Source organism: Hakea prostrata, chromosome 2 (assembly GCF_041222555.1).
Source record: "Hakea prostrata isolate BN-2017 chromosome 2, UWA_Hpros_2, whole genome shotgun sequence".
Classification (NCBI taxonomy): domain Eukaryota; kingdom Viridiplantae; phylum Streptophyta; class Magnoliopsida; order Proteales; family Proteaceae; genus Hakea; species Hakea prostrata.
In genome coordinates, this window is record NC_142601.1 from 40859170 (window position 1) to 40873550 (window position 14381).

A 14381-nucleotide genomic window follows, 5' to 3' on the forward strand; every position below is an offset into this window, starting at 1 on the left:
ATGCTACCATCTTTTTGTGGACTTGCCAATTAAGAGCCTTATAAGCACTTAGATAAGTTTTTAAAGGTGTCCTCCATGGTTACAAGTCAAAACCTTTCAATTGATGCTTTAAGGTTACTTCTTTTCCTATTCTCCCTTAAAGATAAAGCTATGCATTGGCTTCATTTTTTGGACAATGTTAAAATTTCTAATTGGGCAAAAATGCAACAAGAGTTCCTTAAAAAGTTCTTCCCCATTGGCTGTACCAATAGCATTAGGAGAGTGATAACGAGTTTCTCCCAACAAGAAGAAGAACAGTTTCATGAGGCCTGGGAAAGACTAAAAGAATTACTAAGAAAGTGCCCCCACCATGCTATTCCTAAATGGAAATTGGTTCAATGCTTTTATGATGGCCTTAGAGACCGACATAGGCAAATGGTTGATTCTTCTTGTGGTGGGACTTTCATGGACAAGAATGAGAATGAGGCATGGGAACTTTTTGAGCCCTAAGTGAAAACTCCCAACACCATGCTTCAGCAGCTAGGACTGAGATTCCATCCATTGGGCAACCAAAGATGAGTGGTCTCTATGAGATCAATCCTACCATTGAGATGAGCACTAAGGTTGACTTGCTACCAAAGAAATTGGACCATCTCTTATCATTAGGACAACAAACCCCATCTCCACTTCCTACAAGTTCCTCTCCACCTAATCAGATTGAAGCATGTGCTTTATGTTCTAGCCTATCCCATTATGTCACCGATTGCTATTTGGATACACAATATCCTGAGTTTGTTAAGGAGCATACACATTTGGCCCAAGGAGTCTTCCCCTTCACCTAGTACATTGACTTCGCCCTCTCCTTCCCAAGCCACTCCCATTCCCGCAAAGGACCGTGTGGTTGACCCACCTGCTCCTCCACCTCCTCCCAAGCGTCATCCATGGTAACTCGTCTACGCGATGGCACTCACCGTCCCAAAGTTTACGTATCTATCTTGGCCCCTCTAATTGTTGAACCCACCTTCTTCAACATTGCAAACGAACATCCAAAATGGCGTCAAGCCATGAACAGTGGGTTTAATGCTCTCACAAGAAATGGTACTTTGGCCCTCGTCCAAATTTATCTGGGTTTGAACATCATCAGTCGCAAGTGGGTGTTTTGTATTAAGATAAAGGTTGATGGCAGTCTTCATACATGTAGAGCACGCCTTGCTGTCAAGGGTTACAATCAAGGAGGAGGCCTTACTTTTCCTGTTGATTTTTTTTATCCTAGATATGGACAATACAACTACCAATAACTTACCACCAGCCATTCTTGGACGGCCCTTTTTAGCCATTGCGAATGCTTGCATCAATTGTAGATCAGGTGTCATGGACATATTATTTGGCACTAAGAAACTTAGAGTCAACATCTTCAATGCATCCTTAAGCTCAAATAGGGATGAAGAGTGCTTTGCGATTAACTTTATTGATGAGGTAGTGGTTGATTATATTTCAAACATGCTTATTGATGATCCCCTACAACATTACTTGCCATTTGGGGAATCTAACCTAAATATTGAGGAAGTCAACACATTGTTGGACTCTTCCACTTCTTTGGAGAAGTCACCATTCACATTTAGATTTGAGCCTCCACCTCCATTGGCTGCATCTCACTGAGTCTGGCTGAAGACTCTAAACTTGGTGCTTTATGGGAGGCAACCCATTTGTTTAAATGTTATTTCTTGTTCTTTTTCTTCTCTTTTCTTTGTTTGTTGCTAGGTTTTATTGCTGCGTGCCCTATCATGATTTTAAACTTCGGGTAAACTCTTTCCTCTATTTGCTTCTATCATTTTTTTTATATATCTTGCATGCACTGAGGTCATTGCAAAATTTAAGTGTGTGTGGGGGGGTGTCAACTCGAGTAAGACATGTTGATAGTTGGTAGAGCATTGTCACAAAGATAAAAAGTGCCCAATTTGTTAATGATCACTTTACCATTAATGCTACCACAAGTCAACATATAATATAAGAAAATTAAGCAAATTGCCCAAAAGCTCCCTCCGTTGGAAATCCCCTCTACAGGTACCCGCAGGTTGCAAACAAATGCCAGTGACAAATTATGGGCAGCAATCCTCTTTGAAGAACTCCATGGAAAAAGACAGATTTGTGGTTATAAAGGTGGAACTTTCACTACAGCTGAACAGTCATACCATAACAACTTTAGAGAGATCCTTGCTGTCAGAACAGGCATTGAAAAGTTTCAGATCCACATCATTGGTCATACGCTTCAGATTGAAATGGATATGACAACATTCCCCCCACATACTCCAATTCAAGTCAAGGATGCTTCCAGATTCTCAATTGTTAAAACGGGCCCAATGGTCATTAAAAGTAAAAGGTGTCAAAGGCAAACATAAGGCGCTAACAAATTTCTTATCTAGACCCTTGAAGCCACTCCAGGTATCAAATATGTCCTCCCTCTCTGTTTCCCATTTACTCCTGGGGTTTCGTCCTCAAGACCACCTCCGAATTCCCCCAATGGCGAGTCTCCTTCTGATGACGACATTGGACCACCTCATCTCTCCAACCTACCTCCACCAATTTATAGTGATATCCCCTGTCGCACTATCATCAGCCGATGCGAACCACTTATCAAGATAATTTGGCGCTTCTCGTCTCTAAATATGGCATAAGAGATGACTGGTTGAAGTGCCATCCAGCTTTTCCCTACCACACCCAATTCAACATCTTCCATACTTGGTCATTCCCCAAGGAATATTACGTGTTCTTCCAAAATCTCTTTGTTGTGCACAAAGTAGCCCTTTTCGTCCCTTGCCATTCCATTACGCGTTACCTTCTAACATCGCCTCCAAGATACTCATCCCACTCTTCCTATTCCACCAGCTTATCAAGGTCCTCTCGCATTGTGGAACCCGACTTACCACGAGGAGCTTGATAAGGATGCATTTACCATTATTTATTTGATTTACATTCCCCATACTTATTTAATTGAAGAGAGCTAATTGAGTATTTTTGTGTAGTTTTCAGGAATAAGGTGATTTTGGATATTAGAGATAATATGGAGTAAAGTTGGCAAATATATTAGACATTGGTGGATTTTAAATCATGGCATTCAATCTTGCTGCCTAAGAAATCATGAAAAGTGAGATCTTAGTCAAATTGGAAACATGTGGAGTTCTAAGGAACAAAATTGGTAATAAATCTGAAAATCGGGTAAACAGACATACCTTCTGTGAAACCCAGCCCTAACCTTGACCCGGAAACTTTGATAATTGTAGGTCCAAAGGACCCGAAGTAAAGTAAGAAGTCAGCTTTGGGCCATCCCAAGGAGGACTTGGTGTCCGGCTTTGAATCCATGAGAGTTGATGATGAGGTTCTATTTATGGAAACCGAATCTTGATGAAGATCGGATTAGTTGATGGACTTGGAGTGCTCTCTATCATGGTTTGAAGGCATTTCTACCTATTAGGTAAGTCACTTGATATGTGTGCAAAACCCCTTTAAGATTGGATTTGATCTGGGTCTTCAATTCCCTGTTTAGGAGTTGTTTGACCGATTGGTCGACCGATTGGTCGACTGGACCAGTCGACCAATCCACTCGACCAATGGGTTCTGTCTTTGGTAATTAGGTCTTGCTTGCTCTATTTAAGTCCAATCTCGAGTCTACTTCGTATTTTCTCGCCTCCAAACTCTTTGGAACGAACCAAAGACCTCTCGCAAGTCATCTCCCATGCATCCTTGGTGTTTATCTTGACGGATCTTCGCCAAAACTCTTCCTCTTGCATCAAAGGTATGTCTACACTCTCTTCTTCTTCTCCATCTCTGTTCTTCTTTCCTTTTTGAGTTAAGACAGAGAGGAGATGCTGCATTCTCTGTTGCAAACATCTCTGGACTTGTCTCTCATGATCTTCCTAAGGATTAATGGCTAATGCAATGATCTTAACCATGATCATTGCAAGCTTTTGAAGGAATCATGATCAAATCATGATCTTGTCTTTGTTCATCTTTTGATTTAAATTCTGATCTTCTTAGATCTACTATATTGATCATGTTAGTAGTCAATTGCTGTGTTTTCTTTACATGATCCATGATCTATCAATCTCTAGTTGTTTCTCTTCTATCATACCATGCTTTCTTCATGAATCATGATAGTTACATCTATGGTAGGTTTTGTTTCCTTATTTAGATTTATGCTCTTAGGTCTATTTTCTTGAAGATCTAAGCATGCCTTCCATGATATCTTTATCTGAATCAATGATTCATTCTCTTATTGTTCTTGTCTATGATTTCTATCTTGAATTCTTCAAGAACCATGATTGATCTAATTATGGTAACTTTTTGTTTTCTAATTTGTATCTTGAAGACTTGATCCGATTAGTGTTTTGAGGTCCTCTATATGTTAGGATACTACCAATGTAGTTTACCCCTTGTTTAGTACCCTTTTGAACCACCAAATTCGGATCTTATTTCTTAAAACTCTGATTTTGTAGGCCACTGTCTTCATTGGTCGACTGATTGGTCGATGGGGCAGTAGACCAATCCAATCGACCAATGAGTACAAAGAACTCCAGATTTGGTCTGTTTTGGATGTTTTGGTATCTTTTCCCGTTAGGGATCTTTCCTAATATGTTGTATACACTTGTTTAGGACCTTCTTCTCAAGTTTGTCAAGATCTTACTTGATTTCTTAGGATTCCTTTGCAAGTTATAAAAGGTAAGGATGGTTACTTCTTTAACAACATAAATTGCATATCTTAGTTTCTATATTTGAATCTTGTTAATTTATTTCTTTAATTAGATTCTTATAATGTTATACTACTGTGGTACTGTCTTGATATCAGTAGCATTACTTGTTTATATTAAATTGACTCATGTATGATTTACTTACCAGTTATATACAAGTTGATTGTAATTATTGATTTCTTTCCATATATGAAGTTACTATATATGGGATGTTATGAATTGATGCTTGTGTATGCTTAAGTATGGTTTGGAAAGGAGGGGTGTCCTTTTGATACTTTTGTCCTAGGACTACTACGGGAATATTATGGGATGTTTCCGGAGATGCCCTCTGGACACCTTCCTAAACTGTTGGATGACATATTTAGGACTGTCTAGTAGTGTTTGGCTAGGATGTCCCGTTATGTCAAACCCTAATCGGAGGGGTATTGAGACCAAACGACCCGTGGTAGCAATGGGGATTCATGGGCGCTCAAGACCGGTAACCAACTCGTGAGAGGACAGGAATCACATTGTGGGGGCCATTTATTGGTAGGGTTGCATATGGATAGACTTGGGCTCACGGGTGCTCAAGACCGGTAACCAACCCATGAGAGGACGTGAGAGCTTCCCGTTTACCATATGTGGATGACCAATAGGGTTGATGAGTCCGTAGTCAGGGACTATGAGGACTCTAGTGTGAAGGATACCGGAAAGGATCGTCAGGGACGAGGAATGGACGTATCTGGATCCCGACTTGATGTAACTAAGTAGAAGACTTGCATTTGGCTAGGCTTTACCCCCGACATGCGCCGGTACTTAGACCAATGGTGATGTGAGAGAGTGGTGACCTATACCCCCAGCCATGTAATGTCCCGAGGGATGCCGGACCCATTACCAACTGATGATGAGTGAATGAGACTTTCCTAAAGAAGTACGGTGCTATGACTTAAAGCATGTCTGCCATTAGAGACCAGCATATGTAGAGTTAGATTCATACATTCATTGTTTGTCTCATACCATATTGCATTTATGTTTGTTTTGTAATCCTGCCATTTATGTTATTATGGATTTAACTGCCTTACTGAGTTTCTTTGACACTCATTCCTTTATTGTACAATGTTTGTTAGACTATTCTACAGGTTCTGAGTATCATGACTGCTCGTATGATGAAGCGCAAGGAGAAGAGGCATATCTCCAGGAAGGTGATTGCGGTTACGACAATTACACTGAAGATCCCGCGAGTGGTTATGCTCTGTACGATGCTTAGTCCGACCATAGAGTGGAAGCGCCCTTGTGCCATTTATGAGATTCATACTTATAGGGATATTGTCTATAAGATTGAGAACAATTTAGTTACCTTTTGTACCTGCTATTGGGATTAGATTATATCTTGTTTATTCTCTTTTAAAACTACTTTTCCGCTAGTTGTAGAGTGGGATTTCGCCTCACTTTACTTATTTGATTTAGACACTCTGATTATATTTAGTACTCTGATTTATATATGATTCATTCTTTCCTTATTTGGATCTATGGTTTATCTTTCGCACATCGATTATTATTGTTCATGATTATGTTATTGTTTATGTGGGAGGTTGATTACTCGATACCTGATCTTCGGGCTGTGGATCACACTCTCAGGTATGCCAGTTAGGGTACCGGCTGGGAGGATGTGACACCTTCAGTATTTTGGATATATCTCTCTCGTATGAGCTTGGATTGAAGTGATTCAAGATGCTATGGAACGATGTTGAAAATATCTACAACTTTTAGTTTTGAGTTTTTCCAGAATCCGAACGAATAAAGGTAAAATATACGGTTAAAGAGAGAAGATTCATTGTGTGCGAGAGACATAAAAGAGAAGCTAGCCACAAAGAAGAAAAGAAGACGGCGAACGCGGCTCTCATCTCTCTCATTGCTGAAGAAAAAGACCACATCTCTCTCTCTCTCTCCCTATGTTTCATCATTATTTTTCTTATGAACTTTGTGATAATGAGTAGCTAGTTCCTTTTCTTTGGGATGTAGATGAACCATGCTTATTTCATTAATTTGATTGTTCTATCTCTTCTAGTTGATTGTGTTTGAGTTTGACCAAAGATGTTCTATAGCTCAGCGAACTAAGCGTGCCAAGCTTCCGCGATGGACGATAGTCTTGCGAAGATAGGGTATATCTAGGAAGACCATCCCTAATTTACTTTGAAGTGTAGAGTTATATCGGTTAGGGAAAAGCATTGGGGATTTGAAATTCCAAAGATCTTCACATATTCATAGTTTAAGTTTTTGCATTAATTAATAGATTTAGTTTAAATTAGGTTGTGTTAAATTCAATCTTAGTAACTTAGCCTTTTAGTTCCCCATAATTTGACCCCGTACTTTTTGCTTGCTAGATTAGTATAGGATTTTATTTTTGATTGGTTAGCGACACGATCAAATTTTGGCGCCGTTGCCGGGGAACCAAAGCATGGTTGCTAGGATTGATTTTTGTCAATTAGGCATAAATTTTAGAGTTTTTAATTTCTAATTTTTGTCTTTGAGTATTTAACTAATCTCTTTTTCTTTTGTTTTATAAGTTACTGCAAGAGTAGCAATTCGATAATTAGATTAGGTTGTTATCTTTTCTTCTTAGGTATAATTGTATTTAGGACTTTTCAATTGTAATATTTGCATTAGATTGGGTTGTTTAGGTTAATTTTTAAAAATCCCATCCCTCAGATCCCACATGTGTAACTTTTGTTCGAAAGATCACGTGGATTGCGCTTCGTGTACATCCTAAACTCTCCCTTTTGCTATAGTTTTACTTATTTAGCTTCTTTTTTTTTCTTCTTCTTCTGTATGTATGCATGGTCATCGGTCCCTATACCCTGAGTTGACTCCACTTGACTTAGAGTTAGAAGAGACTTTGCCCAACCTTAGAAGGCAAAGAACCATGGCAAACTATGAGCCTCCAATGAGGCCCTTGAGTGAGCATTTCATTCCTACGATATATACTCCGGTTTCTTGTATTAAGTTTCCTGACATAGAGGCAGCTCAATATGAGATCAAATCTAGTGTGATTCAAATGCTACCATCTTTTTATGGACTTGCCAATGAAGAGCCTTATAAGCACTTAGATAAGTTTTTAGAGGTGTCCTCCATGATTAAAATTCAAAACCTCTCAGTTGATGCTTTAAGGTTACTTCTTTTCGCATTCTCCCTTAAAGATAAAGCTAAGCATTAGTTTCATTTTTTGGACAATGTTAAAATTTCTACTTGGGCATAAATGCAACAGGAGTTCCTTAAAAAGTTCTTCCCCATTGGCCGTACCAATAGCATTAGGAGAGTGATAACGAGTTTCTCCCAACAAGAAGGAGAACAATTTCATGAGGCCTGGGAAAGACTAAAAGAATTACTTAGAAAGTGCCCCCACCATGTTATTTCTAAATGGCAATTGGTTCAATGCTTTTATGATGGCCTTAAAGACCGACATAGGCAAATGGTTGATTCTTCTTGTGGTGGGACTTTCGTGCACAAGAATGAGAATGAGGCATGGGAACTTTTTGAGATCCTTAGTGAAAACTCCCAATACCATGCTTTAGCAGCTAGGACTAAGATTCCATCCATTGGGCAACCAAAGATGAATGGTCTCTATGAGATCAATCCTACCATTGAGATGAGCACTAAAGTTGACTTGCTAGCAAAGAAATTGGACCATCTCTTATCATTAGGACAACAAACTCCATCTCCACTTCCTACAAGTTGCTCTCCACCTAATCAGATTGAAGCATGTGCTTTATGTTTTAGCCTATCCCATCATATCACTCATTGCTATTTGGCTACACAATACCCTGAGCTTGTTAAGGAGCATACACATTTGGCCCAAGGAGTCTCTAAATTAGGCAAAGATCCATATTCCAATACCTACAACCCAGGATGGCGAAACCTCCCCAATTTTTCATGGCGAAACTCAATGCCCAATCCCTCTAATCAAATACCTTATAGGCCATCTCCATTTAATATGCACCAAAATGCCTATAGGAATGAGCAACCATCATCTCCACAACCCTCACATAATTCATCATTTGAGGATAAGGTACTAAAAGCACTTTGTGGATTAGAGCAAAACACTCAATTGTTGCATTCCCATTCTCAGTCCATTAACAAATTGGAAACCCAACTTGGTCAACTAGCTAATGCCATCAGTAGGAGGGAGGTTGGTCAGTTACCTAGTCAACCAATAGGTAACCCTAATCATCAAATTGGGTCTAGGAAAGAACAAGTCCAAGCAGTCTCTATTGTGACATGTAGTGGGAAGGAATATTATGCACCTTTGCCTACTCCCAAGCCATTGCCCATTGATCTTGAGAGTCGAGAGGAGGTTGATTTGACCCATGAGACTGGCGATGATGCACACAAGCCTAGTAAAGAAACACCACCTGTGAGTATTCCCCATCAATTTCTTTGTAAGGGGTTGCACATTCCGATTGTAGAGGGTCCTACTCCTAAATCTTACACTCCCAAAGACCCCTTCCCTGAAGCTCTTGAGTCCTCAATTTCAGATTCTAGAAAGAATGCTAGGATGCAAGAGATGATTGATTTATTCCAACAAGTTCGTATCTATCTCCCACTATTGGATGCTATCAAGCAAGTCCCAGCTTATGCTAAGTTTCTAAAAGATTTGTGCACCCAAAAGCGTAAGTTGAAGACTCAAACACCTAAAACTGTGCACCTAACTGAACAAGTCAGCTCGGTAATTTCCAACCAACTGCCCCCTAAACTTAAAGATCCAGGTACACCTTTAATTTCATGTGTCATTGGAGATTTATCCATAAGTAAAGCATTGCTTGATTTGGGAGCTAGTGTGAATATTTTACCCGGTTCAGTTTATGATAGGTTTGGTCTAGGAGATTTGAAATCTACTGATGTGATTCTACAATTGGCAAACCGCTCAATCAAACGACCCCGTGGGCTACTTGAAAACGCTTTGGTAAAGGTTGAGGATCTATATTTTCCTGTTGATTTTTTTATCCTAGATATGGACAATACAACTACCAATAACTTACCACCAGTCATTCTTCGACGGCCCTTTTTGGCCACTGCGAATGCTTGCATCAATTGTAGATCAGGTGTCATGGACATATTATTTGGCAATAAGAAACTTAAATTCAACATCTTCAATGCATCCTTAAGCTCAAATAGGGATGAAGAGTGCTTTGCGATTAACTTTATTGATGAGGCAGTGGTTGATTATATTCCAAACATGCTTATTGATGATCCCCTACAACATTACTTGCCATTTGGGGAATCTAACCTAAATATTGAGGAAGTCAACACATTGTTTGACTCTACCACTTCTTTGGAAAGTCACCATTCACATTTAGAGATGAGGCTCCACCTCCATTGGCTGCATCTCACTGAGTTTAGATGTTATTTATTGTTCTTTCTCTTCTCTTTTCTTTGTTTGTTGTTAGGCTTTATTGTTGCGTGCTCTATCATGATTTTAAACTTCGGGTAAACTCTTTCCTTTGAGAAAGATTTAGGGAGTCGGACGGCCAGCAGCGGCTGCTACAAATAAAAATCCCTCATCTTTACCAATGTAGGCGACAGGTAATTCCAAAAACTCTTTATCTTTGTTTCAACGAGTGCATCTCTCACTTATCCCCCATGAACCCAATTTTTAGGTTAATTTTGAAGCGCAAAATGTCCAAAGAAGGGCTAGAGTTACAAGCTGATAAGAAACTAATAAGGCCCTCTACCATTCTTGTCATTTCTCCATCCCTTGAGACATTCCTGGTAAGCACAGAATGTCATGAACCCTGCGGGCCTTTCCTGAACATGTGTGGTCTTCGTCCACAAAGGGCTTCCTACGTACTCCTGAGCTTCCCAAGGCCATGAATGGTATAGAGTTTTCCTATCCTCATCTGAGACCCCTGGGGACCTGAATCCATGCATTTTCAAGTGAAAGAAGCCATATCTGCATTCTCTATATAGGGAATCCAAAGGACCAAGACGTCTCTTAGCCAAGGCCGAGAACAACTCATCCGAACTGATCATGAAGAAGGTGACAGCTAAGCTCGTAGTAGCCAAAGGAGGGCTGCAACATCTGCTCCTCCTTGATGCTTGGCTTTGGGGAATATCAAGGTTCTCCAAGCCAAGATTATTGAACCGAAGCTTGCCCAGGCCAACTATCAATCACAAATGCAAACTGTTAAGGGTGAAGTCCTTGGCTTGGTAACTCTTCACGAGGATTTGAACTCAAAGTTATCAAGGTCTTTCTAAAATTAAAGATTCCACCGATCAATTGGCCAAGCTTACGACAAGAGTTGAAAAGACCTTCTTTTCCTTGTGTCATTTTGCCAATTTGCTGGAACCCTAAATAATTGGTATGTATCCCACAAACTAGGCACATTGGCCTTAGGGTGCTTTCTGCTTATTGGCTTTAAATGGATTCTTCCTTCTAGGTCTTGTAGTATGTACGTGCCCCCCCCCCCCCTTGGGAGATCCGACAAACATATCCTTAATAGTATTTTTTAGCAAAAATCAAAACTATGATTTTATCATATTCTATATATTATAACTTGAAAGACCATTATACCCTTTATCTTTTTTTTCCCATCAAAATCTACGATTTCTTATTACACCAAAAAAAAATCTATATATAGATATATATATATAAATCCACGATCTTTTTCCTTTTTAACTACCAGAATCAAAATTGTATTTCATCAAAATACCTGTAATTTGGCTGTTGTATATATAGGAATGAGATTGATCTTTCCTTTCCTATCCCTAAAAAAAAAATTTAAAAAAATTAAAAAAAAAAAAAAAAAAAAAAAAAAAAGATAAGAAAAAAGAAAAAGAAGAAGAAGAAGAAGAAGAAACGAACGTCTATGTTCTACAAAATCAAAGTAATAGCTAAACAGAATTACTTTTCATCAACTTTTATCTTGGATTACTTTCTTTATCTCCATCGGCAAGTGTGCTTTCATCTCTCTAACAGTCTTTTTCCTCTCTTTCTCTTTCTTCCCATGAGTAAATTAAGGTTGATCCAAGTTTTTCACACTCTATTGTTATTATTTTCTTGAGAACACCATTCCTCGCTTTTTCTAATTGTTCTTCACGTTGAAATGCCGAAACGTTGGAATGATGGAAAATTGATGATTTTTTTCTTTTTTTTGGTAAAAAAAAGAAAATACTATTAATTGGGATCCTCATCCTCCACTTTCGGCTGAAACAACCAAATGATGGTTTTTTCTTCTTTTTCTTCTTGTTTCTTCTTCTTCGTTTTCTTCTTTATTTTCTTTCCTTTTCTTTCTTTCTTTCTTTCTTTCTTTCTTTCTTTCTTTTTCTTCTTCTTCTTTCTCTCTCTCTTTTTATTTTTTTTAATTTTTTTATTTTTGCAGAAGAAGAAGATGCAATTAATTGGGGTTTATTGAACTAGGACTAAATTCCAATAAAACCAACATTGTAAGACTAAAAAAATTAGAGACAAGTGGTTAAGAGTAATACTGTAAAATCACAAGGTAGTAAAGGCAATTTAGGAATTATGAATTATCTAATGATGACTTATTACGAATCTACTAACAGAGTGTACCATTGTGCCATTTTAAGAGACATTTTTGGGGTGCCTCTGCAAATTTGATACATTTTAGTGGTGTCCATTATTTTTGTTATATATTTTCGATGTCCTTGAAATTTTCCTTGAAATTAACGGGCAATGGTGGGTGGTTTATGGTGAGGTGTAGGAAGAAGACGGGTGAACCCCCCTAAGGTTTGGGTAGGAGAGGGATGGGGACATTATGGTCATATCACCATCTTTAAGGGTATTAAAGTCATTTCAATTTCAAAATTTAAATTGATTGAGGGCCTTTTTTTTGGTTACTTGAGTTTGGAGATTTCAAATTTATGGAGTCATGGTTCATAAAATTAACTGTTTGGTTAGCCTGAATCTTTGGAATGAAATTTGTCGATTCATTCTGAAAAAACATCCATGGAATCATGGTTCAAATGTTTAGCACTTTTATAGTAATGATGAAATCTGTGGATTTTACCTCATACCCATAAATTTACATATTCACATTTTTAGTGTAAAAATGTGAATCTCTAGATTTCATTAATCCAGAGATTCACACAACCAAATAGGTATAAATCTCCTATTTGTGAATCTAGAGATTTAAAATCTTTCGTACCAAAAAAAAAAAAAAGATTTGGAATCTCTGGATTTATGTAACCAAACAAGCCCTAACAGAATCAGAGTTATAATGGGTGTTGCTGCACAATCCTGTTCATCCCTTCACCGCGTTGAACCTCGCAAGAATGAGCTCGACAAAGGAGGTCGAGTTTTCACCTCCGACGATCTAGTTAGGGATCCGACTAAGGAAGACAAGAAAGTAATGAACAATAAGAATTTGAATAGTGATAGTTCTATTCAGCGTACCTTTCTCTTGTGCTCCTTTACCTTTTTATAGATTTTCTATGTATGAGTTTGAGTGAGGCTCAAACCCTAGTTAGGTTGTGATCTGACTCTTAGTCATTGAGTCCTACTCAAACACGAGTAGTTGAGTCGTGACTGAATACTATTTCCTTGGCTAGAATCTTATTCAGATTTACCTTGTTATTCAGCCTTTGTACTTGTTCGACTGACCTTGACTTGGTCGGTCTAACGTGATCCGAGCTGGTCGGACTAGGCTCAAACCGACCTGGTTTGATTCCGCTCTGGTCGGACTGGGCTTAAACCGGACTGGTTTAAGCTTATTTATTCTTTCCTTATCATAAGCCCCCTAGTCTCTGAAGTTCGAGCTTTCTCTGGTTCGGGCTTTAGAGATTCGGTGACCGGACACATATCAGCTTTCGACCAATATCACTTGGGAACTGCCCATGCTCGTGCTTCCGAGCAAGGGAGTTCAATTTGGGAACTGACCGTGCTTAACAGCAAGGAAGTTCAATTTTTGGGAACTGGCCGAGCTTAACAGCTAGGGAGTTCAATTTTGGGAACAGCTGAGCTTATGAGCAAGGGAGTTCAGTCTGGGAACTAGCCGAGCTTAACAAAGCAAGGGAGTTCAATTTGGGAACTGGCCAAGCTAATAAGCAAGGGAGTTCAATCTGGGAACTGGTCAAGCTAATAAGCAAGGGAGTTCAATTTTGGGAACTGGCCAAGCTGATGAGCAAGGGAGTTCAATTTTGGGAACTGGCCGAGCTGATGAGCAAGGAAGTTCAATCTGGGAACTGGCCGAGCTAATGAGCAAAGGAGTTCAATTTGGGAACTGGCCGAGCTGATAAGCAAGGGAGTTCAATCTGGGAACAGCTGAGCTTATGAGCAAGGGAGTTCAGTCTGGGAACTAGCCGAGCTTAACAGCAAGGGAGTTCAATTTGGGAACTGGCCAAGCTAATAAGCAAGGGAGTTCAATCTGGGAACTGGCCAAGCTAATAAGCAAGGGAGTTCAATTTTGGGAACTGGCCAAGCTGATGAGCAAGGGAGTTCAATTTTGGGAACTGGCCGAGCTGATGAGCAAGGGAGTTCAATCTGGGAACTAGCCGAGCTGATAAGCAAGGGAGTTCAATTTTGGGAACTGGCCAAGCTGATGAGCAAGGGAGTTCAATTTTGGGAACTGGCCAAGCTGATGAGCAAGGGAGTTCAATATGGGAACTGGCCGAGCTGATAAGCAAGGGAGTTCAATTTTGGGAACTGGCCAAGCTGATGAGCAA

General features: G+C 39.3%; 2 non-coding genes across 2 annotated transcripts; both read right to left on the reverse strand.

The window, feature by feature from the left end:
• Nucleotides 1-249: 249 nt before the first annotated feature.
• On the reverse strand, nucleotides 250-356 carry LOC149024366 (small nucleolar RNA R71). The gene has a single exon (XR_016171899.1). It is a non-coding gene; the product is annotated as a small nucleolar RNA R71 (small nucleolar RNA).
• Nucleotides 357-8007: 7651 nt separating this feature from the next.
• LOC149024367 (small nucleolar RNA R71) lies at nucleotides 8008-8114 on the reverse strand. Its single transcript, XR_016171886.1, has one exon. It is a non-coding gene; the product is annotated as a small nucleolar RNA R71 (small nucleolar RNA).
• Between the last annotated feature and the right edge of the window lie 6267 nt (nucleotides 8115-14381).